The following is a 21,632-nucleotide window of genomic DNA, read 5'->3' as shown; positions in this document are numbered from 1 at the left end:
GAATCTATCTTTTGTAGGTTACCAGACTACTAGGGATTGTTGCTGCACTGTCTGGTTGAAATTATCCATTTTATGTACAGTACACGCAGGGGAGCAGGGCTGTAACATTAATGTCCTCCAACAGGTGAAGGATTGAGGAGGGTTAGGGTTAACCCTAACCCTCCTCAATCCTTCACCTGTTGGAGGACTGAGGAGTGTTAGGGTTAATTAAACACACAGTGTGATACTGAAGGCAGTGGTAAGCTGGAAAATGTTGCTGTGGAGCAACATGTAGTGACATGTGTCAAAAGACTTTATTCTCATCGGTGGTTTGTGTTTAAGTTGGTCAGTGTAGATATCGGTACATTGTACATGTAGATGCATATATACATGACATGTACATGTACTTTGTACATGTACAGGTACCGGTATGTTGGTGAAACCACTTTCTGCCGTAGCTTAGAGGAGATGAATGGCATACATGTATGTATGTTAAGAACTGACCAAATGTTCAGCTTTTGTTGAAGCAGTTTTGGGAAACTTGTCGTAAGGCCTGCTGTTAGTAACACTAACAGTTCAGTTGAGTATTTCACAGTTACATGTATAGGTACCATACACATATTTTATGAGATGTACATGTACAGTACTTGTTGCATTGTTGAAATACCTTCTTGCACTAGTGATCACTGTTGGTTATTGGTATGTTACTCTGCAGGTTATTGGAATACACACTGCAGCACATGTACAGAGTATTATGTACATGTACATGTACAATGTACATAGTGTGCTGTATGTACAAGTTGCATGAACTTACCATGTTCATTATATAGTGCATGTATACAAATACCTGTGTACACTCATTCTTTGAAAAAATGAAAACAAGAATTATAAAAAGGAAAGAAAGAAAAGAGAGAGTGTGTTCAGTCTTGGAAGAAATAAAAATTGTAGATTTGTTGCGAAGTTTGTACGAATGAAAAAAAACATCTGTCAGTTTTGGCGCACACGTACATGGATAGATGTTTATCAAAAAGGAAATTTCACTGAACTTAAACTGAAAGTTCCGTCTCTTGACATTTCTAGACCAAGTAATAAACCCACTAACCTCTGATGGTACCCTATGGTAAAGTGTGATTGATGGAAAATGCCTAGGTCACAGGAAAAGTGGCCTAATTAACTGTGGCTGGCCAGAACAGAGTGGTTTCCATGCGCTTTGCATGCTTTAATTCCACCGCTCAACCACGATTATATGAAGATTGAGACGTTAACCGAGGGATACCCTGAATTCCCCAAATGTTCCAATTATCTTGAGTGTTGCAAATCAAACTCACACACCAAGTGTTACATGTATACCATGTACATGTAGAAGAGCCCTGAGTGTTAGTCGTCCATTGGTGTCCTTGTTTGTACAGGTATATTGTATGTGCAAACAGCTCGCAAAGAATTACCAAATATCAGAATTGTCCTTTAAAATCGGAATATTCAATGGAACTTACAAGCCAAAATTTGTTAAAACCCAATTTAATTCGTTTATTTGTTTTCAGGACATACTTAAATTAAATTTGTGAGCAATAATGTCACCTAGCCACGTCTTTCTCATCTCCTTCCTACTCCGCCCTTTTTTAGTTACGGGGATTGTCACACCAACCCTGCTACCTGTATTTATACCACTACTTTTATACAATTTTGTATTTCATTTTGAGTTTGCCCTTTTGTCTGCACTGTATTGCAAGTTTACAGACTTGGAACTTTGTCCCAATTCGTCAAACAGAAGCTATACATGTACATGTATGTAGTCTACCTTGGTTAACCATGGAATTTGAAAAGAATAATGTGAAGAATGCCACCAACAACCTGTCCTACTCAACTTCATCAATAACGGCACATGAATGTACAGTGTACAGGTACATGCACAGTGCTTGTACTGTACACATGTACAAGGGTAAGAGAATTTGTAGAGTTGGACATCCTTTGCAGGCTAGCTGATGTGACCTTGATGTGGCAGAAACAAAGATGATGTCCAAGCACCTTTTTTTGGTCAATTTCACCCTCTGTATTGTACAATTAATGTCACTGAAAATGACCTGTAAGTAGATCAAGATATAAAATGAGCAGCATTTGTGTACCACTGCTACACCGTGCACAAATTCACTGAACATAAAGTGTGTCAATGAATGTACATGTACATTTTCTTCAGCCATCAAGTTCACCTGCCCCACATGGCCGACCTTCCCAGATCACAAACCCTACATGTATGTACTCTGTACAATGTACCCAGTATATGTCGATATAGATCAACTTTACATTGGAACAAAAACAACTTTGCATTGAAACATGATCATGGAGTTTTCACAAGTTACACATTGTTGCTGCATTCATGTACTTGCACATGTACAAGGTGACAGTGATAGACAGTACACTGTACATAGCAGTGTTTGGTGAGGACATAACCTTGGATTGGGTGTCAAAAGTTCACATTTCTGAGATTCACCGTTTGTTGAGTCAGAGATCTTTAGACCTGCAGTGGAGTGGTGCATGAAACAAACCAGGAAAGGAAAACTATTCAAAAACAATGTTTGAAGCTACAGGTGGGCCTATTCATAGCCAAAACTACTCCCGTGATAACTCTGCCACCAGTAAATTTATACGTATACAACAGAATAGAACAGTAGTGACAAGCTGGTTTTTATGACAAACATTTGGTATGAAGCAGTCAACACAAATGTCCATGGATAGTCATTTGCAAAAGTTTAAGACCATCTGGAATTTGATTGGTGCCAGTATTTCTGTTGCTGGGCCTGCATTACATTGTCTCATTGAATGATTACTTAACATGTTTTTACAGTGTGGTGCATAACATCAATGTAGGGCTGTATACCCGTTTGAATGAAATTTTTTGCAAAGGCAGGTCTTGTATGACATTTTGTCTGTAAGGCATCATGGGTAAAACGAGCCAGTCTAAGTAATTAGAAGTAAAGGAGGGCACACTAAATATGAGACTGTTAATATTTGAAATTATGGAATTGTAGTGGAAGCACTGGAATAGCTGTTTAACCAAGATACATGTACCAAGGCTATGCATTGAAAATAAACATAAGTTGCCATGATTGGTTTTTCTTCAAGTTGACGCATTTTGTATGGGTGGTTCTAAACATCTGTGTGACTATACTAGTCTCAGTAGTGCCGAGACTGATTTCCAGGAATGTACATGTAGCCTTGGAGGAATAGACCGTGAGAAAAACATGACTGTCATACTGCATAATTCCACAAAATCCAACATTAATTTGTCCCATTCTAATGCAGAATATCAACTGTTAAATCTCAAGTATATCTGGTACTATGTTGTAAACTTTGGCACACTGTTGTGCAGGAGACTGGTTTGATTCAGTTCCTCTGCTACAAACAAATACATAATTCTGCTTACATGTGTCCTTGCTCGATGGTTTCACATCATGTACAAAACATGAACCTTACAATGCATTTTATTTCAAGGCTGTAGGCATTTCCACTACGTGGAAATATCCGGAACTTCATCAAATTGGTCTTGATTAAGCTTAAAAACTGCCAAGGACATTGTGTGTGTTTGCCAGGGCACTTTTGTGCCAGATTATTTTAAATATGTTCCCAGCTGTTACATGATCCCCCATCAATAAAAACATTCCAAGCCTTAATTTAATGAATGAATCATCCTCTATCTTCTGATAGATTAGTTTTGCATACATGTATACTCTATTCAAAGGGGTTGTTTTAATTCACTTGTACATGTAGTTTGTATGCATTACCTGTACAGAAAACTACAGTACACTGTATGTACAGTAATGTTTGCAAGTGCACTTTGTTACAAATGGTACATCTACAGGTACAATGTACATGTATACACACATGTAAATGTACATGTACATACCGTACAGTAGGTGCCAGTGGTGCAGAGCCACTGTTCTGTTTGGGTTTTGACAGAGGGATGCCAGACTGTCCTTTCAGCAGCCTATTTGTTTTCAAACATACATGTACCTGGTACATGTATTTGTAGGTTGTGCAATAATATTTATCAACCCAGACTGAGTTTATGTACCGGGGTACATGTACAGGTACACTGTACATGGAAGAGTATGTATGTACATGTATATATTAGTATTATGTATATATGTATGTATTATATTATGTATATATGTATGTATTATGTATATGTATATATTGAGATTACCAGTTGGACCTGAACTTTTGTCTTAATCCTTTCATATAATCCAGACCTTTTGTCGTCATTTTATCATAATTATTATTATTGCTCAGAAAATTGTTTAGAAAATTGCCCAGCAAACTGCTAATTTTGGATGAAATGTGAATACATTGTGAATATGGATTTGTAGCTTGGCATTTTTATAGTTAAATGCAGGTTTGAAATGAAAACATTCTAAAATTACGTATTTACTACATCTGAAACTAGAAACTGAATACTCAATTTTTTTTTTCATCAAAGTAAATAAAATCTTGCTAATCAAACAAACACTGCAGCGACAGCTCCAGAGCAGCTTACATAGAGCCTGTCATGGGAAAAATGAAATAATAAATGACATAAATCTTATACACATCACAAGGACAGACTCAAAAATTGTTGCGGTGACCGTATACACAGTTTGTCCTTATTTAAATAAATAGATAAGATTTTGATGGGTCCTTCCTCAAGCTGTGGACAAATAAACATGCTGCCTCTTTTGAAAACAAGCCAGCATGTAATAAGCTGGCCTTTGGCATTCCTGAAGGCCGTCAAGTTACTAGTTCATGTACATGTATGTACATGTAATTACATTGACAAAAGTGTCTTGGATCAGTAATTGCCATGGTGACTTGTATCCTCAGACCACAAGGGCGTTGTACCTGTTCATGAACTTTAATGAAGGAGACTTCCAAGTATACCGGTACTCTGAATACACATGTATCTTATCAACTTTTCACCATTTACTACTTTTTGAGAAAGTATGTAAATTTATACTGTATCAAGTAGCAGAGGTATCGGTCTTGAAGTGAACACTTTGATTGCATTGTTTTTACTTACTTTTAAAGCCCTTTTCATGCTGGTCTGGGCTAGTACCGGTACATACATAAATACATATTGTGTAAAAATTTGTATCTGGATGATTGCACATTGTCTGGAGTCATTAGCATGTGTATACATGTACATGTACGGTGTACATGTACCCTGAGTCACACTGCCTTGGAGTCTTTTTAACAGTGTGTGGTACTGTTCTGCCTCCCCCGGAATTGGCTAGCTTTTGGTTTTGGTATACATGAAGATGCACATCAACCTGCACGCAGAAGGTACATGTATTCTTTTACTTTTACGCACTGGTGCATGTATGGTACATGTACTCATGTACAATGTACATGTACATGTACCAGTGCGAAACATGCATAAGCCTTCAGGAAGTACATAGAGTTTGCCACATGCCTTGAGAGTGCATTGAATGCATGAACATTTGCAATTGTCAAGAAGTATCTCGTTAACAGGTGCCGCACGACTAATTAACAAATCAATGCTTCCAACATTTTGTGTTATAAGATCTGTCCTGCAAGTAGATGTAAATGTACATGTACATGCACGGTATGCACTGTAGGTGATGGTTAATTAAGGAGCTGGACCGTTACTCTTGGGTGGCATTGCTCAACCAGGAAGCTTTCATTAATTGCACGGCTGGCAGGAACACAAGAAAACAAGAGGTGTAATAAATGCATTTTTATAATCCAACTGTTTAACTGTAAGCATTTTTATGAGTGAATATCTTGTTGGGCAGTGCACCTGTAGGCTTCTGGTGATAGGCTCTGTGATAGTTAAGACATGAAAACTGAGTAAAAAACTATACTTTTCTGAAGGACACTTTGTCCATTCTGGGATTGGCAAAAGGGTAATCCAGAATTAGTGATAGATAATCCAGATTTGTCTTGGCAAGCCTTTCAGTTAGGTACATGTAGCTCGGAGAGAGGGTGTCATTGATGTGGTGAAGGAATTATACCACTTCCCCTGTAATGAAAGTTATTTATAGCCTCTGCGCCCCTCACCTGGCTCTTTTGTTGTCAATGACCAAATATAGACTGTCTACAAATATTTCTTAGCGCTACTCATCTGGTAAAATATTCATGCAGTTGATGCATTTTAAATACGCATCACAGACCAAATGGGATTTTCATCTGGACAGTGGTTAACATACACGTTGTTAAGCTGATGATTTGAGTGATTTTCCAGGTTATTTGTTGGAGAAGTGCTCACACAGTCTTCTTGTCAGTCACGGTTTCTAGTTGACTGTCATTTGCTGATGTTGATGTATCAGTTATTGGCATTTTTTTTCCTGACAGTTTCAGTTTCACGACAAACTTCTAGACAAATCTGATGACCAACATTAGAGGCCATTACTAAGAGGCCATCCTGTTGGCATGCAGGCAGTGCGCATGTGTGAAATTCCTCTTTGACCAATAGGCAGTAGTCAATTACCATACTGCGTGCATTTGCTCAGGTTGAGACAGCTGCGTGAGTGTAAATGGCCCCTTGGAATGGCGTCTCGTCCAATTTGTCTATACATCTACCTCTGGAATAAGAAATTACTGAAATACTTAAGGTTGGTTTAAATGGGAAATGAAAAGTCTACAGGTCATCACCTTAAATTTACATTTGGTGTTGAAGTCTTTGTAGGATGCAAAAGCCACAGTGCAGAGGGTTTTGGTTTGTTTTTGAGGGGAGGAGGGATGTGGATATTTGAAGTTTTTGTTTTTAATTTCGGGGGATGAGGTTACCATTTAAGAGCGGTATAACCCTGACTCCTGAGACATTGATGCTGAGACTAGCAGCCATTCCTACTTCATGTAGGAACTACATGTATCTTGAGTTACCGGTATCTCAGGTTCCACTTTTACAGGAAATGATTAGCACATTTTCAACACGAATGTTAGTCCCATAATACGTGTAACAGTCCGGAATAACAGTTGCTTGACTCTGCATTATAATTATACACTGTACCTTGCTCCAACATGTACATGTACTTACACGTACCTGCAGGCATGTACGGTACATACACATGTACATCTATACTGTACATGTGCTGTCATTTGGTAGATTCAAATATAACACAAACCCATGTTATCTTTAGTGCATGGACTTGTTTTCCTCTGTAATGTGTAGTGTATATTTTGTCTGAGTGGGAAGTAGGAAGTGAAACTTCCTGTTTTGTATTAAATGTCTTCAGTTTCTGTTACATTGTAATTAGACTTTGGAAGTATTTGTGCTACATGTACTTCCAAAATGTAATTCAATTTGCTTGCTGAGGAAGGCTGAATTGCCTTCTACAGTGGCCTTGAAAATGATACATTTTGGTCTCGTGTTACATATTGTAGTGCTGCTGTGGCCTGCTTGGCCTGCACTTGGCTGACATTTCTTGCTCAGAGATCTCTTAACTGTCTCCATTGTAAACTTAACAACAGTTCCCAAATAATGACATGACTCCAAATGCAGGTGCAGGGATGACGGACAAACCAGTAGGGTTATACATGTACATGTTCATGCATCTCACCTATCATCACGTGTATGAAAACAAGGGAAAAAGGAAAAGCTCAGAGTTGGAAATATGTACACAGGTGAAGATTTCCTTTAGGTTGAAATTGAAAGGATCTTCAGTATTGTTCTGAAATTCTCATCTTTGTACTTCAATCAAATTATTTTAACTGAATTAGGGGTTGGCATACATGTACATGTACATGCACATGTATGTTGTACTAAGTACATGTTCATCCTTGTTATCAATACTTGTACATTACATTGTACATTGGAAGAGAATTGTCCATTCAGATTTGTACAAGTGCTGAAAAATCATGGCTCATATAGACTACACGTACATGTAAATTTTAACCCTAACTTCCCTGGGTATAATGTACATGTAATTTTGCTTGGAATCTCCCCACGCTTCTGAGACCTGATGCCTCATCCTGTGCACTTCATTTTTCAAAAATCAAGCCTTGTGGGAAGTCCATGTACAGGTACATGTACATGTTTGCTAAGGGGAAATGTTGCTTGAGTTGTTCTTTCCTCAACCCTGCAAAACCCTTCAAACGTTTTTGGTGGATTTTGAGTTATATGGGAGTCTGAGAGTTACATGTACATGTATGCGTACGAACCCAGTGCACATCATTCAAATTCTGTTTTCACGAAATGCTAGCCAATAGGGTTCCTTACAGATTATGGAATACCTTTTCACATGCATGGTCTGTGGTTACATGTAGATTGGACAAGTCAGCAGTACATCTATCATGGCTCATATTTGTATTTTCCTTTGTAACCTTGACTTTGAGTTGTGCCTCATGATCTGATGATGTCCCAAAGTACTGCTGGTACAACAGCCTTTAGCATGACATTTATCCCCATTTCCTGTTGTAGAGGGTTGTAGTTTAATCAGCATGCAGGCCTCCTCAAGCTGGTCTTAAAATGGATAGTTCAAATTTTTGGTGACGTTACACCTGATGTCTCAGTTGTTAATGTTAGTTTGTAAGGAATGTTTCCTGTTGATCAGGCACTGATGCCTAGCAATATTTCCAGAATTGAAAAGTTAAAAGTTTGCTAAATGTTGAATGCGGGTTTCATAAACTCTTACTTACTGTACATTTTGTGAATATGTCAGAGTTAATTTGTGTCAAAATTTGCTAGGATTAAATAGAATGATGGCCAAAGGTGCTGAAAATATTTTGGCTCCAAATGGCCAAGTACTGAGAATATTTTTGTCTAAAATGCTTATTTAAAAGAAGTTTTGCAGATTTTGTTACATACGTGTACCAGTACTTACTGCCAGAACTAACACTCAGGGACTTCCTTTGGTTGAAAACTGAACAAAAAGTCAAATCTACATGTACATGTATGTCTGGACATTTGATTTGTGACATTTGCTTAATTTATGACATTTATTAAATGTACATGTGTGAACTTGTTCCTTTGCTCAAGATGACCAAGAATATAAATCAGCCTGTGCAGGTAGATGAGAAATATCATCATGCAGTTTAGGCCGACTTATCAGTACTTGTAAATTTCCTCTGCATTTCAGATGAACTTCTGAGTTATTAAAATTGTCTCATTAAATCACTAAACAGTTCTGAATGGCCAACAGTAATGATCTTGACCGTTGTCCATTGTGGAATTGCTTGATCTTGTCCATCTTAACAGTAGGCAGACCTATCTCATCCTCTCCTTGGGATAGATTGTTATCTGTGCTGTGTCTGGATTCCTAAATCAGTGCAGGTGTGTGGAATGGGCCGGGAAATTGGTAAAATTCCAGTGCAGTATTGAGCCCCATATAAACGTGAACATTTGCAATTTATTTTGAATGCCTTAATTCTGATGGAAGCCAATATATGTAGCTCGCACAGGTGTATCTGCATTACACATGCCGATACATGTAGGCAAATGTGTGCATGTATTGATGGATGTCCTTTGTGAACAGATGAAGGTACAATGTACATGTATAATGCCCTAAATCTGTTCGTATCTTACATCGTGTAGGCACAGTTTAAAGGCTGACTATAAATTTAATGCTTCTTTATAAATATGATTACAGCTTTATCCAGAAGCATGCTTTCTGTCATCAGCCAGTTCGTTCCCAGTGGACAACTGCTTGCATTGCCAACCATTTTGAATAAATCAATTGAATTTAGAACAAGTAGAATAGAATCAGACTTGCATGTGACCTTAATAAAGAGCAGTTCCTTGTCTGAGATGCTGGATGGTGATATTTGCATGGTCGTCCAAACGTGTTCTCTTGGGAGTACCATTAGGTGGCAGCAGACAGGACTTGCTTCTTGATGCAATTATGCAGATGAATTGAGTCCTGCACATTTCAAGGGATTTTACGTAAGAGGAGTGTGTGAAGATGTATACGTGTTTAAATACTTTTACGAGTCAAAAGCCCCCCTCGCCACAAAAATTCAAGTTGGCACGACAATGATAATTATAATAATAATATTTATAAAGCGCATTTTTCCGGATGTTACAATGCGCTGGGAAAGAAAGCAACTGCAGGAAAGTAAACCAGGTGCTAAGACAAAATTAGTGGGAGCAGATGACCAAAAACCTAGAGTGAAAACAGATGAGATTTAAGTTTACATTTGAACTGTTGTAGGGAGTTGCAGTTATGAATACTAAGAGATATGATGCAGACTTTACATTAAAAGTCAAAAAAATATATACATGTAAACAGAGACTTACAAACTATTAATGGCATCAAGTGATCAACTAGTATCTAGTCATGCTTGACAGTTATTGGCCCATTTACTTTAACACATGTATTTATTTATAGAAATGAATAATACATTGCGCATATATGTACATGTATGCATGAATAAACTGGTGCTGAAAACAATTTTGAAAGAAGCTCCTTCCTCTGGTTCATTATCCCATGTTTAGTTCTGTACATTAACCCTCCTTTAGTTTTACAGCACAAATATGCATAAGTGCCCAAGGTCACTCTCTTGCATGTTGGTGCAGTGCACAACAGGACACAGCTGTGCTTCTTTGAGGTGTTTACCAAGTGACCCAAAGAGTGACTTCAGCGTAGGAGGGTTAACCTAAATTGAAGACAATAAAAAAATTACATCCTATCCCTCCCAATAAAGAGCCTGTGGCAGTAAATATTACAACATCCAAGTTTACAGCTTTCTACTCTCCCAGTCACTTGATTCCTCTGCGCTTGTGGTATACCACAATTTTGAAACTAAACACTTTGTTGGACACTTCCAGTCCAGTGCTGTTCCTAGGCCTGACAGCCTTCCCTTAATAAATAACCCTAAATACACCCCAATGCCCCAGAAACATCACTCACAAGGATCCCCTATTGACCCGCCTTTTGCAAAGACGGGAAAAAATGGTTGAAACTGGTGATGAAAACTAAGTCTTCACTTTCCTCAACACAAAGGAGGAACGGTCTTCCATCTGTGATGTGTTCGGTTCTGTGAAATTGAATCTCACATTCTCGGTGTCTGTAATGTACATGCATGCTGTACAAACATGTACATGTATATGCACATGGAAGTGGAGCAGTGATTACACCTTTTGTTTGAGCTTGGTCTGGGTTTGCTAGCCACTCCAAAATTACAACGCGCAGGAAGAATCTCAAGAAAAAGTTGTTATGATTAAATTTTCAGTCATACTTGTATTGTGAATTATTAATGGTCTGGGATGTGTTTTTTTTAGGACAGAACATCCAGCAACATGATTTCTCTGGCAAGGTTGCCACGGCAACTGAAGAACATGAACGTGTACGTATGCATATCATTATGGCCCATTGCTCATCCAAGCTCAGATTAATTGGTTAATTAGTAACAAACCTCTTTAGGAAAGTGTTGTACAGTACATGCACTCAGTGTCAAATAAAACATGTTAATGAGTGTTTCTTGTGCAAATCACAGAGGTGGCTTGAACTTTTCTGTGAGTTTAGTGTGCTGTACATGTACATGCAAACTGCATCTTCTGTTTATTCGTATAAGTTAACATTGAATATTATACTCTACATTTACAAATGTATGAAGTGTGGACTGCAGACTCTACAAAGCTAACACTGTGAATCTGGTGGGAAATTTGGTGAAAAGAAATCATTTTCACATTCACACTCACATTTCACAAGATGTGAAAATGATTGTCCACTTGTGGGGAAATACATGTATGTGAAAATTTTTTGTATATGTGTGTGATGAATGTGTGTACATTATTGCACTTGCCGGTACATATCGTGTGGAATTCCAGACTGCACAAGAAATCACAATCGTTGTAAACTACACATATTCATAATAAATGAATTGATCCAAACATGCCAGGTATTGTGCGAGAAGCCTTCCTACATGTAAATCTGTATGGTTAATGCACATGTGTACAACACCTAGCATTTTTGTGATAGCATTAACCCAGGGGAGGCCTGTTCTATTTAATTGATGGGCAAAAGGTCCTTTCAGTTTTGAGCTTGAGCTTGATGTTCCCGTGGAAGCCTTTGTGCAAGGTTTCGCAGAATGTCTCAGGTACATGTAACTCTGGTCAGAGACTGTCTAGTTGAATTACACATGTACAACATGTATACATGTCATGCACTGTGTATGGAGACTTAAAGCTTCTGTAGAGTTAGCATAAGTTACTCAGTGTTTAATCCCTGCTCGCTACAAACAGAATGCATAGCATTGATGGTACATTGGATAATGTACGTCCGTGGTACCCCTGGCAGGATTGGAACCTGGGCCACCAGAGATGAAATTCGCAGCATGTTGCGCTGGTATTAACTTGATGAATGGTCAGTAGTTAAGTTTTACAGTGTATGAGATTGAGTAATATTTCTAATCTGAAAGGCCCTGGTTGGATGGGAATCAGGGTCACTGGGATTGGGATGTAACAAAAGCATGACACTACACTGACAGAGATACAAATTATGGGGTTGACGCGGGGTTGAAAACTGGCGACGATTCACACACAAAACTGTCAACCCCACGCAAACCCAGCATCAACCTGGAGATTGATTTCAACCCGGGTTGAACTCAACCCTGTTCTGAACCAGGGTGGAGATTTTTCAACCCGAGATGACATTTTTTTGTGTTCATTCCGGGTTGAACTTCCGGGTTGAAAATACTCAATTTGCTCTTTCAAATACACATGAAAACTCAAAAAGTGGCTCTGGCTACCTAAGACTCATTTTTACAGAGTGAGTCACATTTTTTGTTGGCCTGTGTTGGAAAAATGGATACGGTGCGACACCAGCACGTCTGATTTTCACAAAAACAGTGTCAAAATGACTGCAATATGTTATTTAAAAATGTTTGAAGGTTTGATTCACGGAAAGAATGCACTGCAATGATTTTGTTACAAATGTTGGGGAAGGGGGGCAGATTTCACCATACCAGTTCTTTTAGAGTTAATCTTCAGTCCTCGGAATGTTAAAACTGAGTAATGTTCATCTTGACATGAGGATGCCCTGGGCTGTCCCATGCCATGCAGAAATCCTTCAGTCCCAATCACTTGTCTACTTAGAAAACTTCAGGCAATGTGGACAATGTACATGTACAGTCTGTCAACAGAATGTGTGGAATCTGTACCTAACAAATAACATGAACTGCTGATGAAATTTAATAGTTTCACATAGGTTTTCAATTAAAGCCCTGCAGTGATGAATACTTTGCTAATTGAAGTCTGGAAGCCGTACATAATTTTTGTATGTGATAAGTATAACTGGCATCTGCATGGAGCAAATACATACACACCGGTAGGTGGTGGTAATGCAGTCTGGTGCCAGATGAAGATGGTTGAAACTTAACCAGTTCATGCTTGTGGGTATTCATCCATTGGATACTGGGTTATTACTAAACTGTCAAGGGCCAGAGGCTAAATCACAGCTTGGTGTCCATGTACTGCACAGTTTTTCATATCAATACAATTTAAAGCAGAAATCACAAAGAGCAAAACCCAGGTACTTGTACATGAACAAACATGTACATTTGCAGTACACTGTACATGGTATATATGTATGTACGTATGTATATCCGATATATAGATTTTACTTTGACATTGATATGACTGATATTTCTTTAACATTGAAATTGATTTATTGAAAGTGCTGATAAAATGAAAAAAGTGAAACAACATGGCCATGTAGATCTGTAGTAATAAAGCAGTTGTTATCTATAGACAATATCTTGTTTTGAAATAAAAGTGTCCATTTTTTGCGGCCAAGAAAGCAGTCAGGACATTTACTTTGGATTTGTTTTTTACTCTTCACAAAAGCTCATGAAAAGAGGTAAAAAAGTAAACAGCCACACTGTACGTACAAACTTGTGTGTTTTAAGCACGCTGTACATTTAGAAGGGCACCTTTCCACACAAGGGAAAATGCGCATACAAATAAACTGTAAAATACATGTACCCTTGTGTCTGGGTACCAAACCTCATTGGTTATTGCACACGTGGTGCAGTGGAGCATGAAACTTGAAGACTGTTTCACATGTGGTTGTGACTTCAACATTAATTTTGCCTGGTACATGTACATGTATATGCGTGTGTGTGTACATGTACTTTTTGCATGTGACACCAGGCGAAATTGTAAAGTGGTTAAGAAATAGCCGTTGCCTGAACTTTTATGAATGATGCATTAGAGTCCTGCGCTCTCTCTGCATACACGCAATAGTTGGGGTGATGTATATTCATGTCATATTGTGGCATAGCAATTTCATTAACCCTAACCTTCCTCAGTCCTCCGAAATCCTTCGGGCAGTTTTGGAGGATTTTGGCAGATTGAGGGTGAATGGCAAAAGTGCATGGCTGATCGCAAAGGATGCCATGAGTGAAGGTCGTGGGTTAGACCTTGAGTTGTTCTTGTTCAGTCATGCATAAATTCAGCCCGGAATTTCTTTTTGAATCAACCGCACTGCTCAAGAATGCCATTCGCACATAATGACAGGAATTGCCGGAGGATTTTGAAGGTTTGAGGCAGTAGGCACACCTTCAAGTAACATTTTCAAAATTTGTTTAGGCTTTTGGAGGATTGAGGGAGAATCCAATTTGTTCACCCATCATATTATGATACACTGTGTCTTCAGCATGTACATGTATAAATGTACATATTTGCTAAGTTAAGTGATTTCTTTGCAAAGCTAAAATCATGCAGTTACAGCACCGGTACCTCTTTTGTTTTTCTCTGTTCTGAATTTAAATGGCTTGTTCCAAGTTTTAAAGCAGCTTTGCTGTCAAATTAGTTTTTCTGTCTACATGTACATGTACCTCATCATTAAAAAAGATCAACCTCACCCAACCAGCAGCAATACCGATACATATACATGTACTGTACATGTACATGTACACCCATGAATGTGTACAATCATTGTTTTGAAAAATTAACATGTTAACCTGCTCTTTAGTAAGTCAAACATGTCTGTACTTACAGTGTTGTTCTTGTGTGGAATTTGTATATGATCATGACATGGGCAGAGAACCAGTTGCAACCCAGACTTTCTTATACTAGTACTTGTGTGAAATTGGTACCCTGCCAGGAGCAAATGGGTCCTGCCTCTCTCTCTTCAAAGACCCTCCTGCCGCTGCAACACCTTGCATTTTGTGCTTGACTTGATCCCCGGGTTAAAGCCGTGTCATCGTGTGATTTATTACCGCGGCCGGACTAATGAGTGTGGGGCGTCAGAGCTGAGGCCAGGGAGCCCCTCATGCCAGGGGGAGAATCAAAGGGGGATTACTTGATACATATGCCCTGGCTAGAAAACCCAATGAATAATAAAGTAAAAGTTATTTTTAAGATGGAGAACAAAAATCTGGGGCCTCAAACAGGGAGATCAAGGAGGATTTTTCTTGCTTATCATGACTTGTAGTGAATTTGAGGGGACCTTTTGAATGAGATTTCATTCACCTCCTGTCACATACCGGTATTCACAGCATCACAAAAAGGTTGATATTAGATTTATCGCGTACACATGTGCATCAGGAAGTTAGTGATTTGACAGAAATCTCTTTCTGTTTCTTTATTGTTTGCATGTAAGTCAATGGCAATGTGGCATTTGCATTTTTTTTAGATGGTTTTGTTTCAGGTTCCTGATTTATGTTCTCACTCTCGAAGCAAAGACATACATGTATTGTACTCACCGGTACATATACAGTAATAAATAGTTTCAATAGGTTGGAGGACTTTTGAGCTGTTTTCATGGTTGTGCTATGTGAGTGTGGTTGGTCCTGTTGTGATGCATGTACATGTATCTGGTCTCTCTGGTTTTTTATGAAATCTGGCTTTTCCAGGGTTGAAACCATGGCTTGGATTTAATATAAGGTCAGTAAACATTAATGACACAGTGGCTTCTATTGTTGCGTCCATTCGAATTTATATGTAGGTAATTCACCTGATTGCTTGGTTAATTCATTCCTAGATCCACCTCATTAGCATCTTGAATTTTGAAAGCTGCCCTTTGTGCTTTTCAGTAATCAGTCATGTATGTTATAACAAACTCTACCCATCTTCGGCTCTCTCAATATCTTTGCTTGGGAGAAGTGAGTATTTCAGAAGGTCTTGTCCAAGGCAGGTTTTTTGCGTTTTTTTCTTTTGCTGTTTTCAAACTGCATGCAGCACATCATTTGAAATGGCCAAGCCTGAAGCCCAATTCTGAAAGGCAGAAGCATCGCATTTCTGCACAAGGTTGTTTGGATATTCTGCTCATGTGCTTCACAAGACGATTGCCAGCCTTGACATTTTCACAATATGCATTCAGTCATGTTTGAGAGGAAACAAGGCATCCTGCTAGCTGTCATCCCCAATACTGTTACCTTTCTGTGCCTCATTCTAGTGCCAAGCTGCTTCTGTCTCTCTCCTTCAGTTTCCAAGGTTAACAAGCGTCGGAAATGACTGAAAAAGAGGTTTTTTTTGCACATAACACGTACCGTACATGTTGACCAGGTTGAGGAGAGAAATTTCTCAGCCCTAAATTCCCACATACAGTGCACAGTGTATACAGTGCACTTACATGTAGTTGCACGGAACATTTCTTAATCTTGAAAATGTACCTCTGTTTAGTGACATTTTTGAGCTCTGAAATTTTTGGCACCAAACACTGGATGATAACAATGGCTTAGTTAAACTTTGAAAACATCAAAATCATGCAGAAGGATGTATTGGATCAGTACATTGTACGGTACTGGTACATATTTTCTGCTCTGGTTGATTAGCTGAGATGTTGGTGGTTTGGGTTGAGGCTTCAGAGTGAGAGAGGGCATACACTTACATGTACATTGTATCTGCTTGGGTAGTGTACTTACGTACATGTATGTACATGTACATTGTATCTGCTTGGGTAGTGGACTTACGTACATGTATGTACATGTACATTGTATCTGCTTGGGTAGTGGACTTACGTACATGTATGTACATGTACATTGTATCTGCTTGGGTAGTGGACTTATGTACATGTATGTACATGTACATTGTATCTGCTTGGGTAGTGTACTTACGTACATGTATGTACATGTACATTGTATCTGCTTGGGTAGTGTACTTACGTACATGTATGTACATGTACATTGTATCTGCTTGGGTAGTGTACTTACGTACATGTATGTACATGTACATTGTATCTGCTTGGGTAGTGGACTTACGTACATGTATGTACATGTACATTGTATCTGCTTGGGTAGTGGACTTACGTACATGTATGTACATGTACATTGTATCTGCTTGGGTAGTGTACTTACGTACATGTATGTACATGTACATTGTATCTGCTTGGGTAGTGGACTTACGTACATGTATGTACATGTACATTGTATCTGCTTGGGTAGTGTACTTACGTACATGTATGTACATGTACATTGTATCTGCTTGGGAAGTGTACTTACATACATGTATGTACATGTACCTGAATCTCGGACCTCTGATCACCCTGGTGCAATGCCACCCAATATACTCTTAGGATTGGAAGTACATGTACACTGTATACCAGTCTAATCTCATGAAGTTTGCCTGGAGTGGTTTTTCTCTCACACCTACATGTAAAGCTGATGGTTCCATCCTTATTTTTTCTTATTTTAAAAAAGGTGATCCATGAGGGCAGCACTTAAACACCAGGTCCAAAGAGCTAGAGCCGCCATTAATCAAAGCACAAGAATGTGGAAAGAAAATTTATTTAACAAAGACATGTTACCAAAGAATCCTACACCTTTTCTTCTTACATGTACAACTAGGTCTTTGTGGATTATTGCCCACCACTGAGATTTGCTAATCAACATCTGCTTAACAGCTGTGTGAAATTCTTCTTTTGTTACCGGTAGGTACATGTACCCAGGAGAAATAAGAAATTTTGCATATCCTTGCCCTACATGTACATATCCCCAGTGAAAGGGATGCAGAGATAAAATTTCTTTTGATGTTCTCCGTGCAGCTTCTCCTCTGGTCCATTTAGTGTCCATTTAGCGATTCGGCTGTTGTTGAGTTAGTCATGATACTGGCGCCTGTACATGCATGCTGTGTGCTAGGGCCGTCCGTCACGACTATTTTTCTGTCAGGGCATAGAGTGATATTACCGTGTTGGAGGCCATGTACATGTACTTGTGCAGGTGCAGTGAGGAGGGCGTATGCCGTTGGGTGGTTCAGTGGGTGTCAATTAGTGTTCCAAGGGATGGAAAAGAGGGTTAATGACACTGAGAGCGGTAGAAGGGGTCAGGTTGAAATAATTGTATTTTCCAGAAGGTTCATATGGGTTTTACATGTACATTGTACATGTATATACACATCCAATGGTGGTGCTCCAGGACAGTCACTCTGTCAGTGATTATTGCTGTTATTAATGGACATATCCGGGGTTGCATGTTGTCCATGCTTAAGGACATGTACATGTACAAGTACAATGTATATTTTGCTTCAAACATTCCAAGTTTACAGCACACATTCAGTTTAAAACATGTCCTGCTGCTGGCCCCCACCTACCTTACTTACGCATGCATGTACATAATACCGTATATGACGTGTCTTTTCCTGGCTATGGACACTTACAGGTACATGTACAGCAGCCATGGGGAAGGGGAGAATTTTGGCTTATAGTGTACTGGTACACGTACCTCCAAGATGGTTGCCATGCAAAGGCTTGATTGTGAATAGACCACCAAGTGCCATTGAAAGCTACCATGCTACGTCCATATTGTAGGCAAATCTACATGTACCGGTACATACTGTGTTACTTTGTGAATGAACAGAAACAACAGACCAGAATCTCATGTACATGTGCAGTGAATGTGCTTCACCTGGGACACATGTATGCTAATTGCTCTAGCATTTTATAAGCATCTCTTGTCTCATCTAAAAACGACTTGCAGGAAAAAAAATACACGTGTATTGTGCTGGACGTTGTGAATACAGTTGAGTGTTAGGTATGTTCTGTTTTCAGTAGGCCTACAGGTACGTGTACTGTACATGTATCTATTTGACCATGAAACATTACTCTCTGTATTGATTCCTCCAATGCTGCATCCATTCATCCGTTATGATATCTTCGTAATGTGGCTCTGCAGAGTATCACCTGCATTTCCTTATAGAATCATTTTCACAATTTAGTTTTCAGTCTTTTGACCCTTCTTCCAAATGTTTGAGTGAATGAACATGGAGTCTTCATCTTGCAACCTGATACGAGGGACATCAGAATTCATTATGCCAGGTCAGAGTCTGAAGAGGTGTAGGCCTTTGCTTTTCTGAGCTGGCCAGCTCCACTCCATGTCCTCTTCTCAGCTAATGAAGGAGGCCTTCCATCATACTTGGGTCTCCTCCCTTCCACTCTGATCTTTCGCTCTGGTGTTATCCATTATCCCTAGCAGTGACTTGGGATTGAGAAGTCCTTGTGGGCAACCTATGGTAATGGAGCTCTTAAAGACATTGCATCATGATGCTGGAGTCTCTGCCATACCAGGCTTTAAAGGGCCCATGTGGACCTCCCTGGACTAACTGCTGTTTTCTTCCTTAAATTGTGCTTTACTGTGTCAGTTACGTTACAAATGATGAAAAATGGAATAAAGTTCCTTTAATTATAGCTAATTGCTGTTTCTCAAATTGCCCTCCTTAAATTCTTGTTTTAATTGCGACAAATGGTGGCGCTTTTTGTGACGCAGGTTTCAGAACCTACAAATAGTCGGGCACCATTTCGTCCGTCTGAAGCCCAGAGTAGTGCATACAACTTCCTTCACGTGCGGCATGGAAAATATTCGTACACGTGTCAAGCTTGTACGTACATACGGGCCTACACCTTTGTACATACCGGTATGTACGTGTGTACATGTATGGACATGTGTACGTGCGGTGCATACAGTACATGGTGTGTGGATCGAGAATGTGCGAATGCAGGAGGCGAGGCGATATCTGCATTAAGCACACAATATCTACGGAAGAGTAATGCCCGCAGTTGTCCTGATTGGCAAGCATTCACATTTGTATTCAGACATGGAAAATGACTACAAATTGCCAAGTCAGTATTCCACAGAGTGGGATGACAGTACATGACCTGTGTTACCACAACCTGCAGCAACGCACCTGGTTGGCATTCTCCACAAATTGGTCTAGTATTGTAGCAACCTGCACTGGTATACATACACACAGTGCTAGGGCCAGCGCCGCTGGCCGATGTGGGTTCTCAAACGTACATGTACATTACAATTACGCAAATTTTCTGTGCTACTTGTAATAAGGTGCTTCTCTTGGGGCGGGGCCATTTTGCAAAAATTCTTATAATTTTTCTCATACTTAATAATTAAGGCAATAAATTTTACTGACAGAAAATCCTTTTAAAATGTGTTGTCTTCCTTTCAAACTTATCAAAAACACATTTCATGGGCCCTTTAACATACTGTTGTACGTGTACTCGTGTCTTGTGGACATTCATGGATGATGGTACATGTAATTACCAACACTGTTTTACAGTTATGATCCACCACTGATTTCAGTTATATGGCCTTATATACATGTACATAAAAAGTGAGATTGAAATGTGGAAATTGTCAAGTTTTTGTCTATCCATGGAAGAGAAAATGATTTTTTTGTGTTAGTAAAAGTAAAGGATTCACTGTCTTTGATGATATTGCAGTGTTGAAATTGAGTTTACTTACATGTACATCTTCAGATGATGCATCTAAGAAAGTGCGTGTATCTACAAGAGAAAAACAGCTTGACCGCCATGTGGTGATGTGTGCAATCTTAATATACATGTATGTAAAAGGTAGATGACACTGGGCTACTCAACACTTGTGTCCTTGGAGGGTAGGCTTTACAAGAACAAATTGAAGACCTCATTTAAGATTCATGAGCCCTTGCTTGGCAATGTGACATCTACTGGTACTTTTTGGCACAGGCCATCACATTGTGTACTTGCACTAGTAAATCCTCATGAAAAAGAAACCGAAAGATGAACGACTGTTTAGATTCTGTTCCCAGCACAGATCCCACATTGCTACATGTACAATGTACATGGAATTTGCCGAATCAAACCAATTGACATTTATGCTGGTATAGTGAGAGTGATTAGAAACGATAAGAGAATGAAGAGAGCCCAACTTTTCTCATCATTTTCTGTCAATTTTGTGCTCTTTTTTTCATGGCTTGTATTTGTTTAAATAAATTCCCAAGTGCTTTAAATAATGTACTGAATTCTCCTTGTTGTTGAGAGAAGTTTTGAAATCAAGTCCTCTGGTGCAAACACTTTGATGTAAAACTTTAAATGAATTCAACTCCATTTGATTTGCACTGGTAGCCAACCAAATGTCCACCAAATTTACACAGTATGCCTAATTATCCCCAAATCATTTTTATAAATCTGAAGGTGCTTATTTGTATTTTACATGATCAAAGTCACTCTTTTAGAAGTTTTGAAAAATGACATGTGGAGTTGCATTCTGGTCCATTTTACAAAGAACACTTGAACTCTCCTCAGCCAATAATTAAGTCCTGTTTTAAAGAAGGAACTAGTCTACATGTAAAAAGAGCGTGTTGAAAAGGCCATACTTTTACAGGCCAGTCTGAAATATCATCAAATATTCACACAAGTACCGTATTGTGCATATTTCATGTATGTACATGTACAGTACATATCTGAAGAGTTTTGCTTAAATGTAAAAATGGAGTGGGTCTCATACATGTA

At 39.0% G+C, this 21,632-nt stretch overlaps 1 protein-coding gene across 3 annotated transcripts in view; it reads left to right on the top strand.

The window, feature by feature from the left end:
• Window positions 1-21,632, top strand: part of arhgap39 (Rho GTPase activating protein 39) — an 86,503-nt gene that overhangs the window by 4,266 nt on the left and 60,605 nt on the right. The gene's annotated exons all lie outside the window — the stretch shown is intronic.

This window comes from Acanthaster planci, linkage group LG21, assembly GCF_054643075.1.
Source record: "Acanthaster planci isolate LZ-2023a linkage group LG21, COTS_SCS, whole genome shotgun sequence".
NCBI lineage: Eukaryota > Metazoa > Echinodermata > Asteroidea > Valvatida > Acanthasteridae > Acanthaster > Acanthaster planci.
This window is presented reverse-complemented; position numbering and strand designations above follow the sequence as displayed.